Consider the following 14,414-nt stretch of genomic DNA (forward strand, 5'->3'; position numbering starts at 1 on the left):
CTCTGGATGGAGAAAGTTCTCTTAACAAAATCCTAATGAGATCTGGACATTTTTTCCATGGAAGGAAGGCAGGCAGCTCAGTACAGATCATAGGCCTCAAATGGACATATGTGGGTCTCCCCTGGGGACTCCATATCTTCCTGGCTGTGTGTTATTTTGGACAGTTATTCTCTCTGAGCCTGATTCCTCACCTGTGTTAGACAATAAGACCGTATGTTATTCCTCCTGAGAGGCAGTTGGATGTTCTTTAAGAGCACAGGTATTAGAGGATTGAAACCTGGGGTTAAATCCTGCTCTGCCACTTACTAGCTTGAGTCAATGGCCATGGCATACTATTTAACCTCTCTGAGCTTTAGTTTTCTCATCTAAAAACCTTCCTTGTTGGTTTCCTTGTGGTATTACCAGATAATGTGCCTGTGCATGGCATATAGTAACAATTTTATTTGATACTATGGAAGTGTTATCTTTGTATCAAAAACCTGGCACTAGAAGGCACTCAATAAAAGTCCTGAACCAAATCCAACCTCAGTGGAAGGGGTGCGTAGAGAAAAGGTGCTCCTGTAAACTGGCACCACTGCCACACACCCAGGTTGACAATATCTATCAAAATCCTAAATACAGGGGATCCCTGGGTGGCGCAGCGGTTTGGCGCCTGCCTTTGGCCCAGGGCGCGGTCCTGGATATCGGGGATCGAATCCCACGTCAGGCTCCCAGTGCATGGAGCCTGCTTCTCCCTCTGCCTGTGTCTCTGCCTCTCTCTCTCTCTCTCACTGTGTGCCTATCATAAATAAATAAAAGTTTAAAAAAAAAAAAAATCCTAAATACATACATCCTTTGACTCTGCAATTCTACTTCTAGGAATTTATCCCCCTCAGATACCTGGTATTCACACATGGGCCAAATGACAAATACGATGGGGCTAATCACGGAGTATCACTACTATAACTGCAAGAGGCAGCAAAAAAAAAAAAAAAAAGTGAGGGGGGTGCCTACCAATGGGAACTGGTTACATAAAGTAGAGGACAGTACCAGATATGGAATACTATGCAGTTATCAAAAAGAATGTGAAACTTCTTGATGGACTGTTACTGAATGATCTCTGAGACATTGTTAAGTGAGACAAATCAAGGCACCAAACCGTGTGCATTAGTACACGACTATCTGTGTAAAAATTGGGTGAAACATATAGGTGTTTGCTTGTATCTACTGCATCTACTTTCCCAGGAAGGGAACTGTAGCTAGGAGATATGGGTGGAAGGGAGACATTTGTTCCTTTTGAATTTTGAACCACATGAATATACTACCTATTCTAAGGAAATATATCAAAATTAAAGAGCAGAAGAGAAAGAATTTGATTCTCCCATGAGAAGCATTTGGGACTCCCCAGAGACTCTGGCCAATTATTACACTATGAGAAGAAAAATGACAACTCTAGTATTTGCATGCTGTGATGCCAAAATAATACTACTATGTGATTAACTGCACTAGGGTTGCCATTATCTCTGATCCTTTGTCCCAGGATGCTGTTCAGGTGGGGGAGGACCAGAATCCATGATGAGGCTCCATTACCCTCTGGGTTAAGGCTGTCTAGGTAGAATAAAAGGAAAAGGCGGCTCTGGTTAAAATAAAAAATATCCCTAACAGCTCTGGAAGAAAAAAAGGAAGGGTGGGAATGAACCTAGTCCTGGAAGGAATGAGAGTGGTCAGGCTAAAGCCTGCTGATGATGGCACATCCCATTTCTTCCCCTGATCCCCTCTGTTTTAACAATTCATCTCCTGCTTGCCTGCTGAGAACAAGTAAATGGAGATTTAACTGAAAAGATGCTTTACAGGGCTTTTGGGTGGCTCAGTTGGTTGAGTGTCTGGACCCTTGGTTTCATTAGACTCTTATTTCAGCTCAGGTCATGATCTCAGGGATGCGAGACTGAGCCCCATGTTGGGCTTCATACTCAGTGGGGAGTCTGCTCCAGAGTCTCTCTCCCTCTTCCTCTGCCCCTTCCTTGGTTCCCATGCATGCATGCTCCCTTGCTCTCTCTAAAAATAAATAACTAGGGCAGCCCAGGTAGCTCAGCAGTTTAGCGCTATCTTCAGCTCAGGGCGTGATCCTGGAGACCCGGATTGAGTCCCGTGTCAGGCTTCCTGCGTGAAAATCTTAAAAAAAACCCTTCATGATTAAAATAATAATAATAATAATAAATAAAAAGAAATAACTATATCTTTAAAAAATGCTTTACTTCATAAGTAACTCTGGAAATAGTCCTTGGATATTTTACATTTACTATGAAAATATTTAAACATGTACAAAAGTAGACAGAATGATAAAACAAACCGCCATATACCCATCACTCAGCTTCAATAATGATCAACTGGGTACCAATCTGATTTTATCTGTTCCCACTCTCTCTCTCACTGCTGTATTATTTTGTAGCAAATTCCAGACATAATTCAGCGTGCATATATATATATTTTTTAAGATTTTATTTATTTATTCATAGAGACACAGAGAGAGGGAGAGGCAGAGACACAGGCAGAGGGAGAAGCAGGCTCCATGCAGAGAGCCTGATGTGGGACTTGATCCAGGGTCTCCAGGATCATGCCCTGGGCTGCAGGCGGTGCTAAACCGCTGTGCCACCGGGGCTGCCCTGCATATCTTTTTTTAAAAAAGATTTTATTTATTTATTCACGAGAGACACACAGAGCGAGGCAGAGACATAAGCAGAGGGAGAAGCAGGCTCCCGAAAGGGGAGCCATCATGATGCGGGACTCAATTCCAGGACCCTGGGATCACCACTGAACCAAAGGCTCAACCACTGAGCCACCCAGGCGTCTAAATATAAGGAATATTAGAGAGAAAAGAATCATAACCATAATATCATTATTATATTTAAGATATGAAAAATAAAAAAAAAATCTTAGAAGGGCTTTAAATGTGATCAAAACTCTTTCCCAAAGAGGGCACCTTTGTTCAGTATGAAATTTTAATACAGTGTACATAATAAGCTCTAGCTACAACTCAAGGTATAAATAATTCAGATTTGTAGATGTTTAAAACCTACTGAAGGGCAGCCCCGGTGGCTCAGCGGTTTAGCGCCTGCCTTCAGCCCAGGGCATGATCCTGGACACCTGGGATCGAGTCCCACATCAGGCTCCCTGCATGGAGCCTGCTTCTCCCTCTGCCTGTGTCTCTCATGAATAAATAAATAAAATTAAAAAAAAAAAAAAAAGAAAGAAACCTACTGAAATAAAAGTATCCCACCAACAAAAATATTAAGGTGACATGAGAGTCGATTCCAGATCTATTAAGGACTTAAATGTGAAAAGTAAAACCTTAAAACTTTTTGAAGAAAAAATACGAAAATGTCTTTAGGACCAAATGCTCAGGAAAGATTCCTTCAACAAAATGTAAAAGGTATAAATCATGGAAGAAAACACTAAATCAGATTAAATTAATAATTTCTAATCATGAAAAGACACATATAGAAGGTGAAAAGACAATCTACAAACTGAGAGCCTATATTTATAACACATGTAGATAAAAGATTAATATTCAGAATATATAAAGAATTTCTACAAATCCCTAAGAAAAAGCCAATCAAAAGAAATAGAGCAAAGACTTGCACAAGTATTTTACAAAAGAGGAAACATGAATGGTCAATAGAAGGAAAGATTCTCTACCCCACTTGTAATCTGAGAAATGCAAATTAAAACCACAAGATACCATCTCACACCTACTAGCTCTATAAAAATTTTAAGGTCCGACCGTATCAAACATTTGAGATGTAAAGCAATGGAAACTCATATGCTGCTGGTGGCAGTGTGAACTCTTACAAACACATAGGAAAGCAATCCAGACATTATTTTCCATCAAGCTATTCTATTCCTGGGTGTACACCCTAGAGCAATGACTCTCATGGGGTGCCTGGCTGGCTCAATCGACAGAGCATGAGACTCTGATCTAGGGGTTGTAAATTCGAGCCTCATGTTGGTGTAGAGATTACTTAAAAATATAAACAAAACAAAACACACCAAAAAACAAACCCTTCTGGTGATTCTGATGGGCAAACTAGTCTCTGAACTGCTGTGAAGGAGAACATGTGCATGTGGGGAGGCATACATAGAATGTTCAAAACTGCATTTGAAATAGGAAAAACAAGGGAACAACCCAAATAACCACTGACAGTAGAATGGATACATAAATTGTGAGACATAATCATACAAGGGGATATGAAAATGAACAAACTACAGCTATACACTTAATATTGATGGATCTTGCAATGTTACAATGTTGAATAAAAAAAAAGCAAATTGCATATGAATATACACAGTATAATATTGAAATGAACCTGGAAAGCATGCAGAATACTCTACATATGGTAAAAAAAAAAATATATATATATATATATTTTTTTAAGATTTTATTTATTTATTCATGAGAGACAGAGAGAGAGAGGCAGAGACACAGGCAGAGGGAGAAGCAGGCTCCATGCAGGGAGCCCGATGTGGGACTCAAAACCGGGTCTCCAGGATCATGCCCTGGGCTGAAGGCAGCGCTAAACTGCTGAGCCACCTGGGCTGCCCTATATATTTTTTTGAAAGGCAAGAGAGGGACGCCTGGATGGTTCAGACTGTTGAGTGTCCAACTCTTGATTTTGGCTCAGGTAATGATCTCGGGGTTGCGGGATGGAGCCCTGCGTGGAGGGGAGAGGGGAAGTCTGCTTGGGATTCTCTCTCTAAACAAATAAATAAAATCTTTAAAAACAAACAAACAAATAAATAAATAAATACAAAAATAAAATAAAATAAAATAAAATAAAATAAAATAAAATAAAATAAAATAAAATGCAAGGGAACAATAAACCCAAATCTCAGAATGGTAGGGGATGGCACATGGAAGTTCAAAGGTGTTCATAAATGTTTGATTTCTTAAATTGCATAAGTTTACAGGTGATCATTTTTCCCATTCTTGAAACTTTATATATATATATGTATTACATATTCTGTTGTATTTCTGATAACTTTCATAAAGAAAAATGGTGTGCTGGAATAGTGCAAAACTCAGAGTCAGAACTGCAACCACTAACTGGCTACATGTGTGGTATCCAAAGGGTTAAGCCTGTTTCTCCGCCTGTGGGTGGGAGGGCAGGCAGCAGCTGGGGCACAATGGGAGTCCTCAGCTCCAGCTGGCTCCAGCCTGGATCCGCCTGGATCAAGCACCACGCCCAGGAACTGGCACCTGGGGGTGGGGGTGGGGCTCTGGACAGGTGGCACCTGAAGCCCTTGGTGACCTGATAAATGTGTGGGACTCGGCTCGGGCGGATAGATGGCAGCTTCCTCCTACTGGTAAGCCTCTCCATCTGGTGAGGAAGTGTGCTGGTGACAGTTGGAGCTGGTGAGAAGGGGAAGAGGGTCTGGGACTCATGGTGGGGGTGGAAAAGGAACTGGGTGGGCTGGGCTCAGATACCAAGGGAGGCTGTTAGGATTAGCACCTGCTGAGAATGAGATTAAGTTTCTTGGGAAGGGCTCATCTATCTAATGCTCCCTGAAAGCTGTCTCCCTGTGGCTTTTCTCTGCTGGACAGATGGTGTCTGAGCTGCCTCTTGGAGAGTGGGCTCCTTGAGGGGGTGGTGTAGGTGGGGTGGGACCTGCTGCCTGCTTGGTCATGGGACTCCCTGCCCTCCACAAGCTAACTCTTACTGAGGACTCGGTAGATGCCATGCAGTGTCTGAAGCTCTTCAGAAAAATTACCCCCATTTAGTTTTCACAGCACCTAACTACCTATAGCCCAGACAGGAGGTTTACATTTGAGGAAACTGAGGCTTGGTGAAATCAAACACTTGCCAAAAGTCAAACAGCAAGCAAACTAAGACTTGAATGCAGGCAGTCTGACTCCACAGTCCTTTCAGGAAACTACTTACTATTGGCCATGACATCTTCCCCTTCTCATTAAGTGGTAGCAATCTCCTTTCAGTTGCTCAAGCCAAAAACTTGGACTCCTGCCTCACACCTCTTATCCAATCATCTGCAAATCCAATTGGCCCGACCTTTAAATTCTATCCAAGTCTGACCACTTCTCACCACTTCTGCTACACCTCCACCCTGGTACAAACCACCACTGCCACCCACTGCTTCTTACTGGTCTCTTGCTCCTGCTCCTGCTCACTCGTCCAGTTTTTTATTAGTCTCCTGCTTCTGCCCTCACTTATACAGTGAAAACAGGGGCTTTCGTTTGTTCACACTGTAGTCCCAACCTATAGCTCAACGCCTAATGCATGACAGGCACTCAATAAATATTTGTTAATGAACAAATGAATGAATGACTAACCTCTCTCAGGAAATGACTCAGATACAGAGGAAGGCCTTCCTGAGTGCCCTTAGCTTTCTCAGCCCTGATGACTTTCAAGAGCCCCGAGGCAGTGGTCAATGTCCTTCCTTACTGTGAAATGTCTTGGGTGCAGAGCATCATCATTGTGTCATCCACTTGTGCCTGCACACACGCACGCACACACACAGGGTCAAGGGACCAGGGCTGCTTCTGAGAAGGAATACGCCTAGGGCACTTCTTCTTAAGGAATTGTCCTCCATTAGCACTGTATACACTTTGGCTTTTATTCTCCTGAGTGACAAGTCATCATAGGGTCTTGTACTGAAGAACAAAGGATCTGACTTCTATTTTTATTTATTTATTCATTCATGAGAGAGACAGAGAGAGAGAGAGACTGAGACAGAGACAGAGGGAGAAGCAGGCTCCATGCAGGGAGCCTAACGTGAGACTCGATCCTGTGTCTCCAGGATCACGCCCTGGGCTAAAGGCGGCACTAAACCGCTGAGCCACCTGGGCTGCCCCTGCCTTCTATTTTTAAAAGATCACTGGTTGCTATATGGATAACAGATTAGAGGGAGGCAAGGGCAGATGCAGAGACAGCCGACCAAGTCACCCAGATGAGAGTAGGAATGAACAATAGCTAGGCCTTCCCACATCCTATTTCCAGTCTTTACTCAGGGTAGTTCCCAGGCCAAATAAGAAATAGCAATAGCACATAATGGAGAGGGACTCTATTCAGTGGTTTCCATTATTAATATAGCACCTCATTAACCCCTGCCAGTAACCCTGTGAAGTGGGTTCTAGCAGGACCCACATTTTACAGAGAAAACCAAGGCTCTGGGAAGTAAAGTCAATTGTCAAAGATTACACAGCAGACTATCAGCATCTATCCAGTATATCCAAGCTCCAAGCCCACCTTTTCCAGGAAGCCCTCCCTGACCTTACTCAAGGTCTACCATTTATTGAATACTCCCCAGGAGCTGGATACACTGCTGAATGCTTTACATGTGTTATGTAATATTCTAATGACCCAAGGAGCCACCACCCTGGTGAAATCTTTTACACATGAAAACAGTAGAAGCTGAGGGAAGCAAAGTCACAAAGCAAATAAGCAAGCCATCTGTTGTCCTATTCACCTGGCACTGAACCATCTTTTTATAACTTTCTTCTGATGTTTTTCTTTTTTAAATGTATTTCACTTATTTTTTTCCTTTATGGTCACTGGTCAAGGGGTGGAGGCTGGTATCCAATAGAGTATAGTGTGGTGGCTGCTCTGCATTGGAATCTAAGTTTTCTGTCCTCTTGACCAGACTAAATGCTATAGGGCCAAAGTCCACAAATGACATTTTTTTGTTTACCCATCCTATCGTGCTAGGCCTACGCAAAAGAGATCAGCAGGGTCAGGAGTTCTTGCAGAGGTCACAGGGCTGAATGAAGGTGGAAGGGAGGCACTGGACTCTCCTATGAATCCCTTTATCCCTCAAGGACACACTGATCCTTTAGCTTGAGGAGCCTTCGGGACAGCTTTCTCCAAGTAAATGAACGTTCTAACTCTCTATTTTTTTTTTTTTTTAAGATTATTCATTTATTTCATGAGAGACACAAACAGAAGTAGAGACACAGGCAGAGGGAGAACCAGGCTCCCTGTAGGAAACCCGATGTGGGACTCGATCCCAGGACCCTGGGACCACACCCTGAGCTGCAGGTAGATGCTAAACCACTGCGCGTCCCTCCAACTCTCTAACAGTGGAAAGCACTGTTCCAGCCAAACCCCTGTGGACAGGTGGAATACCTGTACTCCAGGCTTGTTCTGAGGAAACTTGCAGAGCAGAAAGAAAGGGGCAATGATTTTCAGTTCCTGTTAATGTGTCTAGAAGAGGCAGCTGATTCAGCTAGATGATGTCACCTTCCCAAACCTCCTGACCAGCAGCTGAGATGGTAAAAGCAGGAAACTGGGGGATACTCAGCTGGTTAAGTCCGAACATGCCTCTGGCAAAGGCCAACAGTAACCCAAGGCTTTGGGGCATCCTCCTGAAGATAAGCAAAAAGAATCCTCTCAGTTGGCAAGGATAGTCGGTATCTTTCAAGACCCTTATCCCAAGATGATTACCCAACTCCCCTTTTGCTAAGTGGCTTTCTGTACATCCTGAACTAACAATGCTTCGTTTATTCCAAAGGTGGGGCAATGGAAAGAATTCTGGTTTTAGAGCCAGACCAATCTGGATGTGAATCCAGGTTCTCCTGTATAAGCTGCAGGATCCCGTGCATGGAACTTCACTACTCCAAACTTGTTTTCTCACTGGAAAAGAAACCAGGGCCAACAGACCACTTACTTACCACACTGGCTGGGTGGGAGAATGAAATGAGAAATTGCATAGCATACCTAACATTGGCTATGTGCTCCAGTAAATGGCAGTTACCATTATCCCCCCGCCTTTTTAAAGATTTTATTTATTTGACAGAGAACAAGCAAGGGGAGCATTAGGCAGAAGGAGAGGGAAAAGCAGGCTTCTCACTGAGCAGGAGCCCGAGTGGGGCTCAATCCAAGAACCCAGGGATCATTACCTGAGCCAGAGGCAGATGCTTAACTGATTGAGCCACCCAGGCACCCTCCATTATTTCATTTGGATCTCTGTGAGGGAGATGTAAAGATCATCTTCATCTCTAACATTTCCAAGGGAAACAAAGGCCCAGACTGGCATGCCAGTGTCAGAGCTCAGAATTTGCATTGGCCCAAAGCTTGGAAAAGCCAAGTTCAACCCTGCCTTGCATTTCTGTTTGCAAAATCTTTGCTTCAAATCTTCCCAGCCTGGCTTTTTCTCCTTAACTACTCTCAGGTCAAATGTCACCTCCTTGGAGAGGCTTTCCTTGAGCTCCCTGTATAAAAAGTTGCTTCCCTAGGTAATCCATTACTCAGTTTCATTTTCTTTTCTTTTTTTTTTTTTTTTAAGATTTTATTTATTTATTCATGAGAAACAGAGAGAGAGGCAGAGACACAGACAGAGGGAGAAGCAGGCTCCATGCAGGGAGCCCAACGTGGGACTTGATCCCGGGTCCCCAGGATCATGCCCTGGGCTAAAGGCCGTGCTAAACCGCTGAGCCACCTGGGCTGTCCCCCCCCCCCCTTTTTAAAGATTTTATTTATTTATTCAGTTTCATTTTCTTTACATTGTTTAACCTTCTTTTTAAAATCATCTTAATTGTTTTTCAGGCTAGCTATCTCCCCCACTAATAGAAGAGTTCTGTGACAGCAGCATCCTGGACAGTCTTGTTCATCACAGCACCCTCAGTACTTAGCACAAGGCCTGGCATGTAAATGGTGCCCAATAAACATTTGCTGAATCACTAAAATGAATGAATGCACTTAGGATGGCCAAAGTCTGCACTGACTAATGCCCCACATTTACTCTTAGGCTCACTGTCAGTTCAAGGTCCTGGCTCCCATTTCAGATGCGGGCACTGCTACCTGGGGACCAATAGGCAGCCAGGATGGGCCTCTATGCCTGGCAATGACTCATCTATTAGGATACCAAGGCTGCCGAGGAGGGCCTCAGAATCTTTCCTTGGCACCCAAGGCTCCCACAAATTTGGCTCCAGCTGACCTTTTTGGCTTTATCACCTAAGAAGGGCCTTTCTACACACACACACACACACACACACACACACACACACACACACAGTCCAAACTGGACTACTACTGCTAGTGATCCTAGCCCTCCTTTTTTCCTGACTACACTAAGTCCCAGCTCTAACGGTCCCTTTGCTGTGATGTGCTTCTCTTACTTGGCATTTAGCATTTATTGGTGGGTTTTACAAGATCTCTTTTCATGCACATTATGTTGTCCCTCTCTAATTCAGGTCAAAGTGTCTTGAGAGAAGAACTGGGTCTTCAATGGCAATATCTCAGTTAATAAATCTTCTGGGGAAAAGGTTCCCTTTGAAACAAAGTTGGCTGGGTCCATCACCAAGGGGTTGAGGCAAGAGCCAGGCTCTCCCTACTAGACTGGCTCTTTTGGTAAATGAGAAAGAAGAGATCATGCTGCTTCAGTCTAGGAGCCTAGCTGATGAGGTGGTGAGGGACCCAACAAATCCTGGACTATTCTATGCAATCTGGGACAATCCCAAGGTCATGTGTGTGCTTGAATTTTATTTTATTATTATTTTAAGTAGGCTCCATCCCCAAAGTGGGGCTCGAAGTCATGACCCCGAGATCAAGAGTCATGTGCTCCACCAACTGAAGCAGCTGGGAGTCCTATGGTTGGATAAAAAGAAAAACAATAAAACATTTCAAGAATTTGGGCATAATTTAGTCATTAATCGTAATAACAGGAGAAAAACTTGCTCAGTTCAAAGGGACTCATGTATCCATTTCTGTGGACTTATTTTAGTTCTGGCTCTTGTTTTCTTACCCGTAACTTTCTTTCACCTGACACCCCTAGCTAAATCCTAGTTACATAAGTTTTCCTAAGTTGCCTCCAACTCTTTGTAGAATAGAATGAGGTTCTGATAAAAAATAAGAGTTGGTCTAGTTTTCTTTTAAATGCTACAATGGTATACCAAAAAATGGTGTCCCAAACAACTCATTATAACAATAAAGAAAAGTGACGAAAATAATGCATGTAAATCACTGAATACAGTGCTTGGCACTTACTTAGTAACCATTCAAAAAGTTGAAACAACACTTTCAATTCTTAATGGCTTCACTTCTCTGGACCTCAGTTTTTTCATGTGTAAAATGAAAACAGTATCTCAGGTTTATTCATTTGTTCAATCATTAATTCCAAAAATTATTCGCTGAATATTCACTACCAGCAAGGAACAGTTTTAGGAACTACAGATAAAATGATGAACAAACCAATGCCCTTATAATCATGAGGCTTGTATTCCAGTGGAAGAGACAGACAAAAACCAAGTAAACACACAAAAGGAAAACATCAGATAGAGGTCTGCGCGATGACAAACAATACAAGCAGGTAAAAGACTACAGAATGATTTAAAAGTAGCTCAGCTACTTACCAAAGGTCAAAGAGAACTCTCAGATGAGGTGACCTGGGAGCTGAGTTAAGGGAAAGAACCAGCAAGGCACACACCAGGGCAGAGCATTCTAGGTAGTGAGAACAGCAACTACAAAGGCCCTCAGGCAGGGACAAATGTGACAGGACCAGGAACAGCAGAAACCCCTCTGGCCAGAGTACAGAGAGGGAGTGGCAGAATGGATGAAGGATGGAGAGGCAGCCAGGACCAGATCATGCAGGCCTTAGAGGATTTGGTAAGGACTCTGGGTTTTATTCCAAGTGGGTGGAGAGTTGTAAGCAAGAATTTGGTAAGATCTGAACCAGGTTTTTAATTAATTAATTAATCAATCAATCAATTAATTTTTGAACCAGGTTTTTAAAAGATCACTCTGGCGGAAGTGCTAGGGCGGTAGTGACTTAAGGTCCCTTCCCAGCTCCAAACTTCTGATTCTTTCCCTGTCATTGCAGGCTCCCACAAACTGGTTGCAAGCACAAGAAAGATGCACCCTCCTCACGGGGAAAGGGCACAAAGAGGAGTGGTTTCTGCCTAGGGCAGGAGTAGGGAATCAGTGCCATCAGGTTCTGCAGGAGATGGAGGGAGTGGCCCAGTCAGGGAGGGGTGGGAATCCCAGCTTGGAAAACATCCCCAAGCCACCTGTATTGTTTTTGCCTCCTGTGTGGAAGTTTCTGCCAGTGACACAGAGCTCTGGAATGCTGCCCCCCCCCACGCCCCCCCATACAACCATACACACACCCAATCTTCCGTTTAGAGAGGCACAGTTGTACTTTGCATTCCTCCCAGGATTTAGCTCAAATCTACCCTACAGGAAATGGTCGATAAAGAGCTACTGATTGATTAATGAAGACAGGGAATATTCTCAGCCATTAAGCAAATATTAATGAGTATTATGAGTACTATGAGTACTATGTTGGTCTTTGGGGATGCAAGGTGATTAAGATGGGTTTCTTGCCTTCACTGAGCTCAGAATTCAATAGATAGACCAAAAACCACAGACAGCTACAATGTTGGATACAAAAGTAACAGCAGCAAATTAACTGGGCCCTCCTTATGCAACAGCAGGACATGGGGGCTTTGGGAAATGCAGGCCTGGGTTCAAATCATGATTTCACCACTTACAGCTGTGCATCTATGAGCAAATTCCTTAAACTTCCCTATGCCTCACTTTTCTCTATGAGAATAATGAGTACCTACCTCAATAGTACTGTTTTGGGAATTCAAAGAATACACATGAAACACTTAAGTTAATTGCACAATAAATGTTAGCTATTGTTGAAGTTCTCTAACATCTGTGCTGAACCTCACATATAAGAGAAAACCCTATGAAGCACGTATTACTGTCTCCATTTTCCAGAGGCTCAGAGAAGGGGAAGAAGGTGCCAAGATTGAACAGCTGGTCCGTGATGGAGCCCAGATTCAAACTCATCTCTGTCTGACTCCATAGGCCACAATTCTAATAACAAAAGATCTCATATTCTTAAAAAGCCCCCACCATAGTGCTCAACCCACAGCAGGGGCCCCATAAAGGGAGCTTTGACTATTATTCCATTGTCCCTGGAAATTTTGTAGTAGGAGTGCTGTGGAGCCCAGAGTAAGGGCTTCTTTCAACCCGAAGGGGCCAGCTAAGGGTTCAAAGGTACTGACCTGGGAGCCAACTGCAGGCTTTGCTCTGGAGTTCCATGGGTTTCCCTCACTGAGGCTTGGGGTACTAATTCAGAATGTCAACTTCCACCACTAAATCAGACCAGAAACTGCCTCCAGGTGCCCAGACACCTGCATGGACAGGCAGGCAGTTTCCTCTGGGTTGACTTCGTGTCTGGCCCTATACATATATGAAACTGAGAGTAGTTTTGTCACTTAGCCACCAGCCTGGGGCCTCATGCTTGCACCTGCTCCTTGGCCCAGTCCCAGAAGACCCTGAGCCTTAGACTTGGGCTCCCTCCCTTGACCCTGCCCCAAAGGGCCATTTCTGATGACTCCCTGAAGATTTCTTTGATACGGTAACCCCTAGGGTTCCATATGAATGTGGGTGCTGTCAGTAAAGGGAAATTTTTCTAGCTGAGTAGCAGACGGAGAGTGGGTAGAACAAGGGATGGATGTTCTTGTTCTGAATCAGAGGTGAGCATGGGGTGAGGCCCACTGTGCCTCACAGTTTTATGTTTAAACAGTACTGATCCTGGGGATCCCTGGGTGGCGCAGTGGTTTAGCGCCTGCCTTTGGCCCAGGGCGTGATCCTGGAGACCCGGGATTGAATCCCATGTCAGGCTCCCGGTACATGGAGCCTGCTTCTCCCTCTGCCTATGTCTCTGCCTCTCTCTCTCTCTCTGTGTGTGACTATCATAAATAAATAAAAATTTAAAAAAAAAAAAAAAACAGTACTGATCCTGGCTGGGTCAGAGTTCCTACTCAGCAGTCTAGCCTAGGCGGGTGAGAACATCCTGAGATTAGGAGTTAATACTCATTTCTACTTCCCATTTGAATCACACTCAGAATTCTGGCCTTATCTGGTAATTTGACTACAGAAGGCAACCAATGGTTCAGCCATCAAGTGCTAGGCCTAATGAGACAGTTTTCAGCCTCAATAAGCTCAGAGTACCTTAGTCTTTCTCCCAACAATCCTATGAAGAGAGTATTATTTCCATTTGACAGATGTTCAGATTTAAAAAACTAATGTAACTTGTCCAAATTCATGAAGCCAGATAAGTGGGAGAGCTACCTATTGCTTCCACTCAAAAAATGCTTGTGAGTTGAACAAACGAACAAATAAATGAATGAATGACACAGCAATGGCTGTGACCTCAATCAAGGAGAAGCAACAAGACCAAATATTTATAGTTCTCAAAGTGCTTTTTCATCTATCATCTCCCTGGGTCTCACAGCTAGCCCATGAGGGAGGCAAGGCGGGTGTTATCTTTCTACAACAGATGAGGCAACAGGCAGAGCTTGGGCAAGAGGCTTAAGGCCACAAAGCAAACAAGGAGTGGAGCCATCCTCACAATACTTTGTTTAATCATTCAAACACATGTTACACACCTACTATGTGCTAGGTGTGCTCCTA

At 43.6% G+C, this 14,414-nt stretch overlaps 1 protein-coding gene and 1 long non-coding RNA gene across 8 annotated transcripts in view; one reads left to right on the forward strand and one right to left on the reverse strand.

Annotated features, from left to right (window-relative positions):
• The window catches only part of BCL2L1 (BCL2 like 1), a 64,203-nt gene that overhangs the window by 21,937 nt on the left and 27,852 nt on the right, over positions 1–14,414 (reverse strand). The window lies entirely within an intron of this gene.
• LOC144298156 (uncharacterized) lies at positions 5,151–10,616 on the forward strand. 2 transcript variants are annotated; one of them, XR_013365136.1, is made up of 3 exons: positions 5,151–5,389; positions 7,899–8,027; positions 9,534–10,616. It is a non-coding gene; the product is annotated as an uncharacterized LOC144298156 (long non-coding RNA). The 2 variants fall into 2 exon arrangements; XR_013365137.1 differs by having other exon boundaries at positions 5,151–5,340.

Source organism: Canis aureus, chromosome 26 (assembly GCF_053574225.1).
Source record: "Canis aureus isolate CA01 chromosome 26, VMU_Caureus_v.1.0, whole genome shotgun sequence".
NCBI lineage: Eukaryota > Metazoa > Chordata > Mammalia > Carnivora > Canidae > Canis > Canis aureus.